We start from the raw sequence: 18,725 nt of genomic DNA, 5'->3' as shown, positions 1-18,725 counted from the left end.
TGAACTGTGTCAGCTGTGCTACGGAGAGCTCCCAGGCGGTACCTTTCTGGGTGGATTTTCCCACTGGTGGCCACTAGGTGGTGCGTGGGTGATGCAAACAGCCCACCCCTTCTCCAGAGGAGTCAGCCCCTGACGGAAGGAAGACATTGGGCAGAGAGAGCGTAGGACTGGGACGTGTGGAGGGTGGTGACCCCTCCCAGGGGCTCTCTAACTGGGATCCTGGGTTTCCGGGTCCTCCCCGTTTCCTTTTGGAATAAACATTAATAGCTGCTTCATCTGAGCTCAGGAAGATCTGAGTAAGAGCCGAAAGCGGTCCGAGTTTGCTCTCTCAGAAATACGCATGCCCATAGTTGCAGCCAGAGTGGCCCCTGGAAAAAGACATCGAGGGACCAATTCCAACAAACCGAACGCCTGCTTCCTGTCACTGTATCACTGTAGCACCTGTTTCCTGGAACCAACTGAAACCAGCAAATACTTATTTTTATCTCATTTTCCTCTATTAACTGGTAATAAAGTGGCACCGATAGCTAGTTACCAGTTCCTATATCGTGCTATTCTAAGCGTCACGGCCGTTCAGGGAACAGGACCGGAACATTCTTGGAAATCCCATGAGCATACATTTGAAAGCCAAAGGGAAGCCATATACTGCTGTTGAACGCCCCTTTCTTGTACGAAATGGAAAGTCGGTCGCGCAGCTCTGTGGGTCAGGAACAGGGCGAGCATGGGTGCCGGAGCGCGGCCAGGGGCAGACACACTCTGCCGGCTGCAGCGCACTGCTTCCCGTCAGGGGCCCCTGGCAGCGGGGCGGGGGAGGGAAGGAGAGGGGAGGGGAGCCCTCGCAGTCATGCAGGTGTGCTGGCTGGACTCAGGAGCGTCCACACACCGTGCAGGTCCTGCCTGTCTTCCCACGGCCGCGCAAGGACACAGGGAGGCCAGGCTGTGTGCGCCCAGACCTGGGTCCCAGCGGGGCCTCGGCAAGGCCCCACGCTGCCTCAGTGCATGTCCGGTGTCTCCATCAAACCTGCCACTCGGGTGACCCTGGGCTCCGCCCTACGCCGAACCACTAACTGGTGGTTAATATTCAGCTGGGCTGTGAACCAGAGCACAGACCTAGGACAAGACTGGCACCTGCTACTGTTTCCTCAACATCTCGTTCGGTAAGAGCTGAGTGGACCATTAATGGGGGTGACCTAAATTAGGTGCTGTAGTTAGCAGTCCCAAGGTGGATCTGCGTGAAGGTCACCCCAAGGCCTTTCGTTTCCATGAACGTGTGTGTTCTGGGTGATCACGGCTGCGGGGCGCCGGGACGGCCCCTCAGCACCCACGGCTGAGAGGGCGCTGGGGCAGTTCAGGCTGTTGGAGGGGAAGGGCAATTGGATTGGCTCACGGTCTTCAACAAAGCGTGTTTGGTACCTTGCTGTTGTGAGGGGCGTGTCGACAGACTGGGCAGAGTCTGGCAGGTGGCCTTCCACCCTGCTGGCCCTCCTGGAGGTGAGGATCCGAGGGTGTGATCCCTCCATCACGACCTGCTCTGGCTTGTGTGTTCCCAGCACCTGTCACGCCAATGACATCGACTGAGTCGGTCCCCTCCTCAGACGCGGAGCCTTCCGGGGACAGGCCACACGTCCCTCACCTTCTCCCCCTGGCGGCTGCCAGGTCGCCTGCCCCACGACAGGTCCGCTCTTCTTGCTCACTTTCACACGGGCCGTCTGGCCAGACAGCGTCAAGCTGCACCTCGCCGAGGGCGCCTGACCGGCCGCGGGCCCCGGCTGGCCGAGCGCCTGGGGAGGGAACGTCGGCTCCAGCCTTGGAGGCATCACACAGGCCAGTTCAGGGGTCCGGCGGTGTCCTAAGGTCTGGAACACGGGGCCTGAGTGACGGACACAGCAGGGAGCCTTTCCTCGGAAGAAACATGAAGTGGCCAATAAAATGAACAGCTGACGCCCGCCAACGCCACGGCACGAGGAGGGGAAAGGAGTCAAAGGTGCTCTGAACATGCGGCCTCTGCGCGGTTAGATGCCACGTCCCCGTCACATGTCTGCTGCTTGTGAGGCTTGTGACCTTCGGCCTAGAGCAGGGACTGAATGTCTCTCGCACCCAGCCTGGCGGGGCGGTCCGGCCCGGCGCTCGGGCAGCTGGAGGCCGTGGCTGGGTGCTGTCTTCCAGAGGCCTGGCCGTCCCCAGGTGTCCCCATGGAGTCACACTGGGCTTCCTCCCAGCATGGCCACCTGGACACTCGGGTGCTCCCAGGAGGCTCCAGGGCTCCAGCAGGAGTACCCCAGCTCACAGGGAAGGTGACCTGGCCTCGGGGTCTGGCGGCGTCACCTCTGCTCAGTGCCTGCAGGTGTGTCTCTGGCCCTGCAGCAGGTGGAGGGCGGGGGTGGGTCCCAAGGAGCATGATGCAGTGCACGGGGGATCCTATCTTCCGCGGCCTCGGGTTGTAGGAGCCGCAGAGTCTCGAGACGGCCAGTGTCCAGAGAGTGAGGTGTGGCCTCTGGCCTGTGGGGAGCCAGGGAGGAGAAGTTCAGGGCCTAGAGGCCAGGCCAATAAGCCTCAGGGGAAAACCACCTTCTACGGCCACTTTTCCCCATTGGGATGAAAACACCCCAGTTACGTTGAACAAAACAGAGGTGTGTTTCTCCACTCAGTGCCGCTGTATAGTGTCCACGGCGAAGAACAGTGATCCAGGATCTCTCCCGGAACGTCACCTGCTCAGACTCCGACCACACGCCCAGGAGACAAAGTTGATTCCAGTAAGTCTCATCCCGCTGCCTGAAAGAGGGGCGTCTGGGAGGCGGCCCCGTGGGCCTGCAGCCTGGCTCTGTCCTGGTCCGCAGTGGAGCTGCTGGTTAGAAAAGGGGTTGTTCTGGGGGCTCACTGGAAATGGAACGGAAACCACGAACTCTCCAAGGACAGGTGGCCGTGACCGACGCTGAGACATGGTCTGTCAGCTGAGAGACGAGCCACGTTCCGAGTTACTCATTTCTTTGTCGTCCTGGGGGATAGCTAACCCCTCAAGACTCCATCCGGGTGACCTGTGAGGCCGTCTAGCTCAGCTTTATGAGTCTCGGCCTGCAGACCACCTTGACCTTGCCGGTGAGGAAATGGCCCGTGGCATCTGGGTCGCACCATGCAGCTTCGAAGACGCGCTCGGTGCGAGCACCCAGGGGAGGCACCTCCCCACGGAGGGAGCCGCAGAGACGTTTGCTCCTGATGTGCATGGCGTCGGCCTCCACGCTGTCCCACCATTTGCAATGGACTTTACAACCTCTCTCCACCCCCCTGTGTCTCTGTCGGTCTCCTCCTGTCTAATGAAGGAAAATGTCTCAAGCAGGTTCAAAAATATGTAAGAAGAGCTGCCTCTCCGTTTTCATTCTGCCTGCTGAACTGAATTCTTCTGCTTTACAGCCCTGGAGAAACCTTCGGGGAGGGACCACGGGAAGGACACACCCCATGTTGGTTTGGTTGTGGGACACGTGTCGTGTGTCCTCGTGGAGGGGGAGGGCCCCCAGTGTTACGGCTCCTGCCGGGCGGGACCCCGGCAGGACAAGACCTGTGAAAAGGATCGTGTCTCATGGGACCATAACTTACAATCTGTGTGATCCTATCAGCTGGGGTCACCCAGTCCATTTACTTTTTTTTTTAATCCTCACCGGAGGACATTTTTGCATTTATCTTCAGATAGAGCGGGGGGAGGGGGAGAGAAACATCGATGTGAGAGGGACACATCGAGTGGCTGCCACCCACATGAGCCCAACCGGGGCTGGGGACGAACTGCAACCGAGGTACCTGCCCTTAGTGGGAACCGAACCCGGGACTCTGCGGTCCACAGGCTGGCGCTCTAACTGCAGAGCCAACCCAGCCCGGGCCCAGTCCATTTACTTTTAAACAAAGGACCGTGTGCGCAGGAGCAGACGGCCCAGCTCCTGCCCAGTGGACACAGCTCGGCGGAGTTCTGCCTGTGACCGTGGCTGTGGTATTCCACACTCTGCGTTTACACAGCTCTCTGCACAGATGCTGTGGGGGCTTTTCCCCGAAGTCAACATGGTTGGATGTTTCCTCAAAAGAAAAAAAAGAAGAAAAGTGAGAAGTCAACAGCTGAAACTTCTCCCTTCCGGCGCCTGAGCAGCAAGTGGGCGCGGGCACAGGCGCCTGTCTCCAGCCGTCTCCGCTGTGTCTGCTGAGCGGGCGGGTCGCAGGCGCTGGGCTCAGGCAGCTCCTCGGTTCCTGCGAGGGACTTGAGCGTCAGCGGCTTCCTGCGTGAGCTCATCGGGTCAGGCTGTTTCAACCGTGTGCAGGGAGAGCTCACGGGTTCTAGCCCGTCAAACACCGCCAACCTTCCCAAACCAGAAATCCCTTGCAGGGGCCACTTGCTGCAACCCCGGCGCCTTCCTGTGCCCAGGAAGGAAGCTGGCTTTGGTGGCTGTAGCTGGAGCCTCACATGCAGAACTCAGCCAGCGGGGGGGCCGCAGGAGAAGGGCACGTTTGTCTCTGGGGAGCAGTTGTGTGGCGGCAGGTGGAGTGTGCAGAGGGACTGGGGGGACAATGGGCAGTGATGCCAGGGCTGTTTCCGCACAGACTCTTATTAAGTAGTTAGTTGTGTGTGTGTCTAAAAACAGACTCCAGTTCTTCCCCAGCAGGCCTGACTTTACTTTCCTCCTATTTCCTCTTTTCTGTCTCCCCCTTCCCCTTTCCTGAGGAGGGAGGCCGGATCCCTGGGCTGCCAGCAGCCCCGCCCGCCGCAGGTGAGCGGGCACCAGGTCTCCGTGTGCAGGGTGGACCTGCACAGAAGGATCCTTCCTCAGCCTCTCACCAGGAACTTACCAACTGCCCACTCGGTTACCCTGGTTACAGCCCACACACTTGCAGATTCATCAATAAAACAAAGTTCGGTATTACCCAAAGAAATAGTTTTGCTTCTCTCTGGCAAGGAACACATTATTCTTGCACTGAATGTGCTGCCCACTCACTCCCTTCTCCTCCAGCACGCCTTCGCGGCTCCAGCCCCACCTTGTTCTCTGCCCCTCCTCGCTGCACTTACCAGATTCCATCTGCAGGCACTGCGGCCGCAGCTCCGCAGACCTGCCCTTGGGGGCAGAACAAGGCGCTGGCTTCTCTCCCAGAAGCTCCGTAATGACCCACCAACTCCCCGGCTGTGTGCTTTCAGAACATGTATATTTAAAAGGTTATTGATGGAACAGCATGACACCATCCGAGTCCAATTCTTTCTGGCTAAGAGAAACTAGTGAAGCTAAGAAAGAAAATAAACCATTTGTAAGTTTCACAAACATCCATTATTTCAAGAGTCAGGAGAGTGATGCCCCCAGACAACAGGGTTGGGGAGGACCGAGAAAACCTGGCCTCCGTCTGGTGTCGCCAGGCAGTGGTCCACATCCACTTGAAACAGCCAAGACAAACTCTAAGAAGGACCAGATTCTGCCTATGAGGTTGTATGCAAAATATTTGATGATTTCTGTGCGATGCCCAGAAAATGAAGCTTCAATCGTCGATGCTAAGTGTGTGCACCTGTGCTGCATGCCCCTCGGCGTGACCGTCTCCTCGGCATCCAGAGCAGGGGACAGAAGCGGGGTGTGCGCAAGGAAGAGGAGCTGATCCTGGCCCCGGCTCCAGAGAGCACTCGGCGTGCAGTCCTTAGGCTTGCGAAACAAGCCGAGACTCTACGCACAAACCAGGACAAAACGCCTGGCTCGGCCCCTCTTTTGGATTCCAGACATCCGCACCGAACGGGACAGGGCGTCTTTGCAGGGTGGGCCCGGCGAGCGCCCTGCCTTCCGGACCCTCTCGCTCTGTCCAAATAAACCAAAGAGGCCAAATAAACAAGGCCCTTGGGAACGTAAACCAAATTGAGAAATAGTTTTAGAAAGCAGATAGCTAACCTAAACTCTCCTGATTTCCATTTTACTCTTTCCCATTCATTCAAGGAACTTGGCCCATGGGGGGATGTTTGCAGAGGGGGTCCTGCCGAGCTCATGCCGCCTCTCTTCCCTGTCTGGGGACGGAGGGTGGCTGGGTGGTGGCACACTCTGACCTCCTACAGACTGCTCCGCCTGACCCTGTCGTCACGGGAACCCAGGCTTGTCGCCCTCTGGGCTTTCGTACTGCTTGGGTCCGGTCCGGGCCTGTCCCTCCACTCCCACGGACACATCCCGAGCCCTGGCCACGGCCCCGACACGGGACCGCGGCAAATGCAGAGGGTGTCAGAACCGCGGGGCAGGAAGCCGTCTGGAGCAGCCTCTGAGATCTACCAGCCTTCTCGAGGGAAACGCGTCAAACACACATGCCATCTGCATTTAGTCTCCCGCACTGAACGCACTTGGCAGCAAAGACCCAGTGAGCTGACAGGGGTAGGCACGGGGAAGGCAGGGAGGCCGGCTCCCGGTGGGCACCACGGGCCCTCTGGGCGGCACGGGAGCGGGGTCAGAGCCAGCTGGTGGCAGGACTGCTAGCCCTGGGTGGCAGTTCCTCAGTACAACAGGACTCCTGTCCTGGTGATTTTTAAAAAAACGTGTAAAAGTCTTTCAAATGGCTTCACGTGGTGATTGCTGAACAAGAAAAAAGGTCTGTTCTATCAGCAGCTTAATGACTGCGTTGAAAAGGAGCGTGGGAGCCACGAGAAGCCCACAGTCCAGGCTGCGAACCGACCGGCACCGCGGCGCACGCGGACGGGGAGGAGGGCGCTGAGCGATTCTGAGCGGACTCGGCCTCGGGCCTGTCCCCTGACGTCAGCTCCGCCAGCGATTGGAAGACTGAGCCAGGCCAAAGGCAACATGGAAGGAATGCTCGGATTTCACTGCTGCGGAGAGGGGAGAGGGGAGAGGGGAGAGGGGAGGGCCCGCCCGGGAGGGCCCGCCCTGGCGCCGAAGGGCCTCAGGTTCGATATCTGCTCAAGGGCATGGGCCTGGGCCGCAGGTTGGACCCCCAGCCCCAGTTGGGGTTGTGCAGGAGCAACCAATTGATGTGTCTCTTTCACAGGGATGCTTCTCTCTCTCGCTCTCTCCCTCCCTTCCTCCCTCCCACGTTCTCTAAAAATCAATGGAAAAAAATATCCTTGGTGATGATTAACAACAAATAAAGGATGTGTCAGTTCTTTGTCACATGGAGACGGGTTGGCCTTGGGGAGAGTTCTGAGCTGACTCCGGTGAAGGCTTGTCCACATCCTGTGCGTCGATGGTGAGGACCAAGCCCACAGAGCACGGGGAACAGGCTCTGGTCAACGTCACACGCGCAGAGTTTCTCGGATGGCCTCTGTGGTCACGGGGTGCGCGTGAGACTCCGGACGTGACAGAAAGCATCACAGGCCACCAGCCAGAAGAGTTCGCTGAAGAGCCGACTTCCTGAAGCTTCAGACATCGCGGAGGAGCCCGATTGACCCAGGAGATCCAGTTTGTCTCGGACGGAACCATTTTGGGTTTGGGCACTACAAAATAGGAATTAATGGCACATTTATATTTTCTGGGATAACTAAGGCAAAAGGTATTCGTGAATGAATTTTTGAGTAATTAGTCACATTTTATTGACATAAGATCATTATCCAAGATAATTTATTTTTTAAGCTTTTTATGTCCAAAGAATACAGAGAGCTCAAATATAGTTTGTTTATTTTTAACTGAATTTTAGAGAGGAAGGGGGGGAGGGAAGGAGGAAGAGAGAGAGAGAAAGTCATTGATGTGAGAGAGAGAGAGAGACATTGATGTGAGAGACACCTCGATCAGTTGCTTCCTACACATGCCTGACAAGGGATTGAACCCACAACCTAGCTTTGTGCCCTGACTAGGAATTGAACCTGAAACCATTTGGAGTATGGATTGATGCTCAATCAACTGAGCCCCCTGGCAGGACATGTTTTCCTTTCTTTAAGAATGTAAAAATAAATGAATAGATTCCCTTGTACATCTCTGCCTTCCTTGCTTAAGAATTCATCCTCCAGTTTGAGGTAAAAATGATCCTCTTTCGGTTTCCCCCCAAAATTGTTTTGCTGTGTCAGCATAAAGAGGGGACACTCTTGAAGAAAGCAGGTGAGAAGGTGGTAGATTGTACCCCTCTTCTACAACATCTGATGGCCCCATTCATTCAGGCGTGGGGATGACCACACTCCCCAATCCTGCGCATCCGAGTAGATCGTGCTAGTGGACTGGGGGTCAACCCATAGCTAAACACTCAGTCACCAGTGTCAGACCCTGCAGAGGCGTCCTGTTACCATGGTGACAATGGAAGCATGTGTAAGAGGGGTCCGCCTTTAGGGCCATGAGCAGGGTCCCTGCCAACCTGACAGGCCACAGCATAAGCCAGAGAGAAATCTTTGCTGTTTCAACCACTGAAATTCTGGGAGTGTTAGCGCAATATAACCGAAGATATTCTAAGTGATACAGAGAGAACCATTAATAACAATCACTATTAAAGTTATAAGAAAACCACCAATAATACTCTAACACAAGGGTTTGATGTACACAGTTGTCTGCTCTTAGCCACGGTTTTGCTCTCTGTGGTTTCAGTTATGTGAGGGTTCAGTGACCCCACGGTTTACCTCAGTCTAAAAAATATTAAATGCGAAATTCCAGAAATAAACAATTTATAAGTTTTAAATCATGCACTGTTCTGAGTCGGAGTATGATGACATCTCACGCCCTCCTGAGCCATCCCGAGGTGGACTGAGACACCCTGTGTCCAGGGCCTCCGGGTGTGGATGCCCCCACCCCCACTGGTCATGAGCTGGGTTCTCAGAGGCCTGTTGTGCTACTGTAGTGCTTGTGCTCCAGCCACACCTGTTCTGACCGAATAATGTCCCCAAGTTCTTAAACTTGACTGCAGGTGCGTAGGAATAGGAATAGACACAGTGTACGCACATTCTCACTGCTTCTGGTTTCTGAGAATAGAAGGACGAGACTATATGTATCAGTCACTTAAACCCTAGGGGAGCCTTGGCTAGTGTGGCTCAGTTGGTTGGGGCATCACCCTGTACACTGAGGAGTCGCCAGTTCTATTCCCAGTCATGGCACAAACCCAGGTGTCGGGTTCAGTTCCTGGTCAGGGCTTATGAGGGAGGGAGGCAACAGATAGATGTTTCTCTCTCACATGGATGTTTCTCTCTCTCTCTAACACAGTGGTGGGGAGTGTTCCGCCCGTGGCCTACATGTCTGGCCCTGCCAAGGCAACCTCAGGTGGGACTCGAAATTCAATACATCTGGGAGCTTTTTTCATGGCAACATAAATTCATATTAAGTGAATCATAATAATAATGTAAATTTTGAGGGACAAACAAGGAACGTCCACTATGGGATGGACAGGACACATATGAATACATGACAGGACAGATGCTTCTCATCCACTGCCCACAGCCTGTGTGCCTGTGTTGCGGTGACTCAGAGGACAGTCAGGGCCAGGCAGGCTGGAGTGCACACGTTGCAAAAGTGTTAACACACTGTGGGAAACTACAGTGATCGGTGATGATTAGACAGATGAGATGAGATGATTCCTCGTGACACTGATGACCTTGCCTCTGATGATTGACCACGATGCTATCGACTTCTTTGTCCACACAGATGATAACTCCAATCCAACCTTTATCCACCCGTCCATGATCAACAAGCCTCACAAAAACTGAATCTCGGATGAAGATTAAGGAAATTGCAGTACACAGTAAAGACCTCAAAAGTCAATGATTTGAACGTTGGATACGTTCCAAATCCAAGACGCAGGACTAGAACAGCGATCAAAGCAAAATAATTGCATTGCTGGCAACACACACACTGGGTAGTTATTACAACTTATGTGGTGTGACATCCTACAAATGGCGACCGCAAAAAAAAAAAAAAAAGAAAAGTTGATGCAGAGTGTCGATCTTTCCAAGAGAAATGGACAAATGATTATTTTTTGTTGAAGTCAAAGGCAAACCTGTGGGCCTAGCTTGTGCGATGTGTTGTCAGTAATGAGAAAAGCCAACCTGGAGCCTCATTACAGCTCAACACACGCTCAACTCAGTGTGTTGGGAGGCCAAGTGCGTCTGGATAAAATCAATGCTCTCCAGTGGAGTTTGGAATCACAACAAGCCACTTTCACAAGGCCCCGTTGTGACAGAGACAGCGTTATTCAGACGACCTATGTAGTGAGCGAGCTGATAGCAAAGAAGCTGAGGCCCTGCAGAGGGAGGGTGTGGAGAGTGCGTGGTGGCTGCTGCCCAGCTGTTAGCACAGACAGAGTAACATTGTTGCCGAGGGTCAGTTTGTCTCGGAGACCATCTCAGGTCAGATTCCTGGCTCAGCACAAGATACTGAGAAAACACTGAAGGATTCTGCAGATTTCCAGTTTTTCTCTCTGGCTTGTGCTGAGACAACAGACATAACAAATACTGCCCACCTGGCCGTTTCATTCTTGGGCTAGCTGCAGTTTGACACGCGAGAGGAACTGCTGTCCCGGAAGCCATGCATGGCACCACGAGAGGGGAGGACTGGTTTGAGAGACTTGTTTTATCAATGAAAGAACTAGAGCTAATACTTGAAAAGTTAAGTGGTCTTACTGCAGATGGAGCTGCAGCCATGGTTCACTCGCAAAAAGGGTTCATTGCATTTGTCAAGAAAGAACTGAATCGATTGTGTTGATCCAAGTGATTTAACTCTATGCCACTGCACCCTACACCAAGAAAGTCTCTGTGCACAGTCACTTTGACTCATCATGTGATGTCAACCACAGTGTCATGCATAAATTTTGTCAAAAGCAGAGGGTTTAACAGGCGCCAGTTGAAGGAGTTACTGAATGACCTGGACTCTAAGTGCAGTGATCTTGTTTATCACTGTGAAGTGCGGTGGCTGTCACAGGAACATGCTCATGAGGTTTTATAAACTTTGGGATGAAATCATGTAATCCATGGAGATAAAGGGAAACCCATCAGGGAACTCAGTGACAGCAAGTGGCTGTGTGACCTAGCTTTCATGGTGGACATTACCAAGTACTTCTCAGAACTGAACATCAAGCTGCAGGGCCCCAACCAGCTTCTCAGCTCCCTTCAGATGATTTCACGTTTGAAATTTCAAACTTCAAACGTAAAATCACCTGAAGCCAAATTAAGGCTGTGGAAAGCGCCACTCGAAAGGAATAACATGGAGCATTTCCCCACTCTGGAAGGACAAATGCCTCTAGGACACTTGGATATGCTGGTGAGTGTGTGTAACTAATTGAGGCATTTAATGAGAAACTCAGAGATGTGAAAAGTAAACAAATCGAATCGAACATCTTTGCTACAGCCTTCAATGTGGAACCAGCTGACGTGCCTGATAATCTACAACATGAAATCATTCAGCTGCCAAGCGATGCTGAGCTGAGAGCTGGTACAACCACCTCCCACAGCTTGGGTTCTATAAACGTTCCATGAGCAATGATGAATTTCCCACTTTGAGGAGACATGCACTGAAACATGCATCTGTGTGCAGAACAACTTACTGCTGCGAGCATTTCATTTCAAAACTTATCATCACAAAGACTGGCCAACGTAAACCTGGAAGAGCAGTGGCAAGTGGCAACGTCAATACCAGATGACATCACAGTCACACCACAGAGACGCATCCTCACCCAAGAATAATTTTCCATCTATCTACAAATAGAGTGGGGGGGGGGGCAGAGAGAGAAACATCGAGATAAGAGAGACACATCGACTGGTTGCCTCCCACATGACCTTGAGCACGGTTGGGGACCAAACTGCAACCGAGGCATGTGCCCTTGGCCAGAATCAAACCCGTAACTCATTAGTCCACAGGCTGATGCTGTAACCACTGAGTCAAACCAGCTAGGGCTAGACATATTCCTTTTCAAAAATTGAGATATCAGCCCTGGCTGGTTTGGCTCAGCGGTTAGAGCGTCGGCCTGCAGTCCAGAGAGACCCGGGTTTGGTTCCTGCTAAGGGCATGTACCTCGGTTGCAGTTTGTCCCCAGCCCTGGTTGGGTTGTGCGGGTGGCAGCCACTCGATGTGTCCCTTTCACGTCGATGTTTCTCTCTCTCTCCCTCCCACTCTATCTGAACAAAAAATGGAAAAATGTCCTTGGGTGAGGATAAAATAAAATAAAAAAGTAAAAAATAAATAAAAATTGAGATATCATTGACATATAACATTATATTAGTTTCCTGTGCACAACATAACGATCGATATTTGTATATATTGTGAAATGATCACCATCATGTCTAGCTAACATCCGTCACCACACAGTCACAAACATTATTTCTTGTGATGAGAACTTTAAGACCTACGATCATAGCAATGCAGTGTTACTAACTGCCGCCACCATGCTGCACACACGTCCACAGGACTGGTTGATGTCGGAACTGGCAGTTCCTGCTTGCTGACCCCATCTCTCAGCTGCCACCCCATCTATGAGCTTGATCATTTTGTTTGTTTGCTTTTCAACATTCCACATATGAGTGAGATCATATGGTACTTGTCTTTCTCTGTGTGAGATATCACTTAGCATAATACGCTCTGGGTCAGTCCATGGGGTTGCCAGTGGTAAGACTCCTTTGTTTTGTATGGCTGAATAGTGTCTTGGCTATTGTGAGTAATGCTGCAATGATGAGGGTCACATATCTTTTTGAGTTAGTGGGTTTTTTCCTTCATATGCATATCCAGAAGTGGAATTTCTGGATCATACGATAGTTCTATTTTTAATTTTTTGAGGAACCTCCATACTATTTTCCATAGAGGCTGCACCAATGAACATTCCCACCGACAGTGCATAAGGGTTCCCTTTTCTCCACATTCTCCCCGACACTGGTAATTTCTTTGGCTTTTTGACAATAGCTATTCCCATAGGTGTGAGAGAGTACCTCACTGTGGCTGTGATCGGCACTTCCCTGGCGGTCAGTGATGCTGAGCGCCTCTTCACGCACCGTTGGCCATCTGTGTGTCTTCTCTGGACACGTCCCTGTCAAAATCCTCTGTCCACTTTTTAAATAAGACAGGTTGTTTTTGTTTGTTTGTTGGTTTGACTTGAATAAGTTCCTATATATTGTGGATATTAACCCCTTATCAGAAATATGATTCACAAATATTTCCTCCCATGCCAGATGTTGCCTTTTCATTTGTTGATGGTTCGATAGTCCCTGTGCTGTGCAGAAGCTTTTCGTTGGATGTGGTCCCACCTGCTTATTTGTGTTTTTGTTGCCTTTGCTGTTGGTGTCAAATCCAAAAGGTCATCACCAAAACTATTGTCAAGGAGCTCGCTGTCTGTGTTTTCTTCTAGGTATTTTATGGGCTCAGGCCTTACATTCACGTCTTCACTCTGTTTGGAATTAATTTGGGGTGTGGTGTGAGATAGGGCCCAGTTCCATTCTTTTGCATGTGGCTGTCCGGTCTTCCAAACACCATCTATTAAAGAGACTGTCCTGTCCCCTTCGTGTTCCTGGCTCCTTCATGGTAACAACATGTTACATTGTCATTTATTTGTATTCTCATTTCTAAAAGCAACTCATTTTTCCTGGCTACAAATTAGCCTAGGGAACAGGTTTGTCTGCCTGATAAACAATGAATAGTAGTATTTATCGGCATTCCGCTGCCACACTGCTGGTAATTGCTGTTCAATCCGTGGACTTCTCGCTGCGGGACCGAGGAGGTTGGAGGACAAACACAGAGCAGCAGTCATGCCTACAGGGCCAGGAGGCGTTCCATTTGCTGGGGCAGACCCACTCCGGTTCTGGTCCAACCCAGAACGTATCTGCTGGGAATCCTGAAACAAAATCCTGAAACAAGGCGGTGGGTGGGTGCCTGAATGTGCCCCCAGATGGGACCCGCTCCACACGATGCCCTCCTGCTGGGGTGCCTGCACCCAACTTGAACTTTCTCCCCAGCTGCTCAGGTGGGTGTTTTGATAACCTTCCCTGGTCCCTGCTTCTCATTGCAAAGTTCCTCCAGCGTAGAGTCGAACTTCAGAGGCGTGGGGAACACAGTTGCCCCCGGCCCCGGCAGTACTTAAGAAGGGGCGCATTCGGGACCCTCCATGACGGCTGGGCGAGGGCCAGCGTGTAGGTAAAGCAGCGCCCCGGGCTTACAGGCTTGCTCTGGTAACAACGCGCACTGCTCGGGTAACTGCCCCCACAGCTCGGGTAACTGCCCCCACAGCTCGGGTAACTCCCCCCACAGCTCGGGTAACTGCCCGCACAGCTCGGGTAACTGCCCCCACAGCTCGGGTAACTGCCCCCACAGCTCGGGTAACTGCCCGCACAGCTCGGGTAACTGCCCCCACAGCTCGGGTAACTGCCCCCACAGCTCGGGTAACTGCCCCCACAGCTCGGGTAACTGCCCGCACAGCTCGGGTAACTGCCCCCTCGGCTCTGGTAACTGCCCGCTCAGCTCGGGTAACTGCCCGCACAGCTCGGGTAACTGCCTGCTCAGCTCGGGTAACTGCCCGCTCAGCTCTGGTAACTGCCCCCACAGCTCGGGTAACTCCCCCCACAGCTCGGGTAACTGCCCGCACAGCTCGGGTAACTGCCCCCACAGCTCGGGTAACTCCCCCCACAGCTCGGGTAACTCCCCCCACAGCTCGGGTAACTCCCCCCACAGCTCGGGTAACTGCCCGCACAGCTCGGGTAACTGCCCCCACAGCTCGGGTAACTGCCCCCACAGCTCGGGTAACTGTCCCCAAGGCTCTGGTAACTGCCCGCACAGCTCGGGTAACTGCCCCCTCGGCTCTGGTAACTGCCCGCACAGCTCGGGTAACTGCCCGCACAGCTCGGGTAACTGCCCCCACAGCTCGGGTAACTGCCCCCACAGCTCGGGTAACTGTCCCCAAGGCTCTGGTAACTGCCCGCACAGCTCGGGTAACTGCCCCCTCGGCTTTGGTAACTGCCCGCACAGCTCGGGTAACTGCCCCCTCGGCTCTGGTAACTGCCCGCTCAGCTCGGGTAACTGCCCGCTCAGCTCGGGTAACTGCCCGCACAGCTCGGGTAACTGCCCCCACAGCTCGGGTAACTGCCCCCACAGCTCGGGTAACTTCCCCCACAGCTCGGGTAACTGTCCCCATGGCTCTGGTAACTGCCCGCACAGCTCGGGTAACTGCCCCCTCAGCTCTGGTAACTGCCCGCTCAGCTCGGGTAACTGCCCCGCAGAGCTCGGGTAACTGCCCGCTCAGCTCTGGTAACTGCCCCGCAGAGCTCGGGTAACTGCCCCCTCAGCTCTGGTAACTGCCCGCTCAGCTCGGGTAACTGCCCCGCACAGCTCGGGTAACTGCCCCCACAGCTCGGGTAACTGCCCCCTCAGCTCGGGTAATTGCCCCCACAGCTCGGGTAATTGCCCCCCACAGCTCAGGTAACAGCCCACACAGCTCGGGTAACTGCCCCGCACAGCTCGGGTAACTGCCCCCCACAGCTCAGGTAACAGCCCACACAGCTCGGGTAACTGCCCCCCACAGCTCGGGTAACAGCCCACACAGCTCGGGTAACTGCCCCCCACAGCTCAGGTAACAGCCCACACAGCTCGGGTAATTGCCCCCCACAGCTCAGGTAACAGCCCACACAGCTCGGGTAATTGCCCCCCACAGCTCAGGTAACAGCCCACACAGCTCGGGTAACTGCCCCCCACAGCTCGGGTAATTGCCCCCCACAGCTCAGGTAACTGCCCCCCACAGCTCGGGTAACTGCCCCGCACAGCTCGGGTAACTGCCCCCCACAGCTCGGGTAATTGCCCCCCACAGCTCAGGTAACAGCCCACACAGCTCGGGTAACTGACCGCTCAGCTCTGGTAACTGCCCCCTCAGCTCTGGTAACTGCCCCCTCAGCTCTGGTAACTGCCCCCACAGCTCTGATACCTGCCCGCACAGCTCGGGTAACTGCCCCCACAGCTCGGGTAACTGCCCGCTCAGCTCGGGTAACTGCCCCCACGGCTCGGGTAACTGCCCCCTCAGCTCGGGTAACTGCCCCCACGCTCGGGTAACTGCCCGCACAGCTCGGGTAACTGCCCGCTCAGCTCTGGTAACTGCCCCCACAGCTCTGATACCTGCCCGCACAGCTCGGGTAACTGCCCCCTCAGCTCTGGTAACTGCCCGCTCAGCTCGGGTAACTGCCCGCTCAGCTCGGGTAACTGCCCCCACGGCTCGGGTAACTGCCCCCTCAGCTCGGGTAACTCCCCACACAGCCTTGCGCCAGGCGCACAGTGGCCTCCGGTGCGGTTTGGGCCAGAGGCCCTCTGGACAGTCCAGGCAGCCGACGGGTTAAAGTTGCACCTACCTGTGGGGAATCTGAAGGCGCCCTCATTTCTCTGTGGGAGAACCTGCAGCAGGTGGAACCAAGAGAAAGCGAAGAACAAGCCAGCTGAGTTCTCCGGCTCAGCTCTGCAGACTGAAATCCTCTCCAACAGAGTGTGGGGCAGTGATTGTGTGCCCTGCTCCTCCGTTACCACAGGTGTCGCCTTGGTTTATTTTCCTTTTTGAAACTCAATCTCTTAACTGGCCAGTGTGGCTCGGTGGTTGAGCGTCCACCCTGCACCAAGAGGTTGTGGGTTGGATTCCCGGTCAGGGCATATGCCCAGGTTGTGGGCCCGATCCCCAGTGGGGGGCGTGCAGGAGGCGGCCAGTCCAGTCGATGTTCTCTCTCATTGATGTTTCTCTCTCTCTCTTCCTCTTCCTTCTTCTCTCTCTACAATTAATAAAGAAAAGAAATTTAAAAAAAAAACACCTCAATTCTTCTTTCAAAAATGGGAATAACAATGTCCCTGCTCATGGGGTTGGTAGGAAGAGTAAATGAGACAATGTTTGCGAAGCACCTCACGTCATGTGTTATTGATAACACCCTGGGTATTAACAGTCGCGTGCTGAGCCTGGCGCGGAGCAGGTGCTCCGTGTCTGGGTACAGAAAGAGGGCGAAGTGCCGCTGCTGCCCTGCGGTCTGACCTGGAAACAAACGCAGCTGCGTTCTCTGCTGCTCTGGGTTGGCTTTCTTCCAAAACCAGCTCGTGACACTCCCACCGAGGATGGAGGTTTTGTCTTTCCTTTTTAGTCTTCCTAAGGCGTTTGATGCAGAAGCCAGAGTGCATACTGGGCCAAGAGAAAGACCACTCGGCTTCAAGGGCATCCGTCTACAATGTATGAGTCTCGTAGGATAAACGGATTTTATTTTTACCTTGTACAATATCAGCAAAAGATACCCAGTTTCCACTTGGCTCCACCCTGCTCAGTGTGGGAAAGGTATTAATGATTCGGAGCAGGGCATTCAACAACCTTGAGTCGCAGAGTGAACGCATTTTTCCTTCTTTACCATCTTTCCTTCCCCTGATGGTGTCTCAGTCCCAAATCGCCAAGACTTTGCCATTTTAGGAATCTCCCTGGTTAACAGAGGGCGGGGCTCAGGCTGCCGGGTTAGGGATTAAATAATACTGTATTGCTTTTATTGTACATATTTTTGTGTTTAACTTCTATCTAGCTCACAGGCTGTGGTGTCCTCTCCTAAATGCCCTCGTGGTCGGGGCCGTGGGCTTGCTCATGGGCTGTGGTGTCCTCTCCTAAATGCCCTCGTGGTCGGGGCCGTGGGCTTGCTCATGGGCTGTGGTGTCCTCTCCTAAATGCCCTCGTGGGCGGGGCCGTGGGCTTGCTCATGGGCTGTGGTGTCCTCTCCTAAATGCCCTCGTGGTCGGGGCCGTGGGCTTGCTCATGGGCTGTGGTGTCCTCTCCTAAATGCCCTCGTGGTCGGGGCCATGGGCCTGCTCAGGGCTGTCGTGTCCTCTCCTAAATGCCCTCGTGGTCGGGGCCGTGGGCCTGCTCAGGGCTGTCGTGTCCTCTCCTAAATGCCCTCGTGGCCGGGGCCGTGGGCTTGCTCAGGGCTGTCGTGTCCTCTCCTAAATGCCCTCGTGGCCGGGGCCGTGGGCTTGCTCAGGGCTGTCGTGTCCTCTCCTAAATGCCCTCGTGGCCGGGGCCGTGGGCCTGCTCAGGGCTGTCGTGTCCTCTCCTAAATGCCCTCGTGGTCGGGGCCGTGGGCTTGTTCAGGGCTGTCGTGTTCTCTCCTCGACAGAAGCTCCTCTCCAGGTGCACAACAGACCCTTCTGCTTCATGAATTATTTCTCTCTCTCCCGCCCTCTCTCCCCGTTTCACTGCTCCAGACTGTTCTGAGATATTGCTCCATGACCTCAGAAGCGTTTGCCTAGAGAATACAAAGTCATTCCTTCACCAAGTTTAATAAAACATTGGACAGGCAGGAGCCCAGGAAAGCATCAATGAAAATACTCGGAGAGAACCTGGTCTCAGAATCTGCAATTGCAGAGTGCTTATGCCACTTGGAAAGCGTGACTGGAGTTTGGACTTTTGTTCTGTTTTGATACTGACCCCCAGCAATGTCCACTGAATAACAGACCTCTTATAAGTGTTGAACTTTTATCACCGTTTCTATCATGGCTAAGATTTATTGGGTGTTTTCTGGACGGTGAACTAGGGAGCGGGTGGCTGTGGACAGAAAGCATCTCAGACATGACCCAGCCGACTCCTCCACCTTCCTAGGAGGCAGCTGAGGCCCAGACCAATTAATGGACTTGCCTGAGGTGACACCACACAGATGCCTAGAGCTGGGACCCCAACCCGGCCTCCCAGGTGATGTTCCTCCATAGTGTCCCCTTCCCAGGCCCACAGGGGTGGGGGCCACTTGATCCCCTGAGACACATCAATCTTAACACTCTCCTCAGTTGTTTTAAAAAGAGAGACAGGTCCTGACCAGGCAGCTCAGTTGTTTGGAGTGTCATCCTGAT

The sequence above is a fragment of the Molossus molossus genome, unplaced genomic scaffold, assembly GCF_014108415.1.
Source record: "Molossus molossus isolate mMolMol1 unplaced genomic scaffold, mMolMol1.p scaffold_m16_p_16, whole genome shotgun sequence".
Taxonomy (NCBI): Eukaryota; Metazoa; Chordata; class Mammalia; order Chiroptera; family Molossidae; genus Molossus; species Molossus molossus.
Note: the sequence above shows the minus strand (reverse complement) of the source record.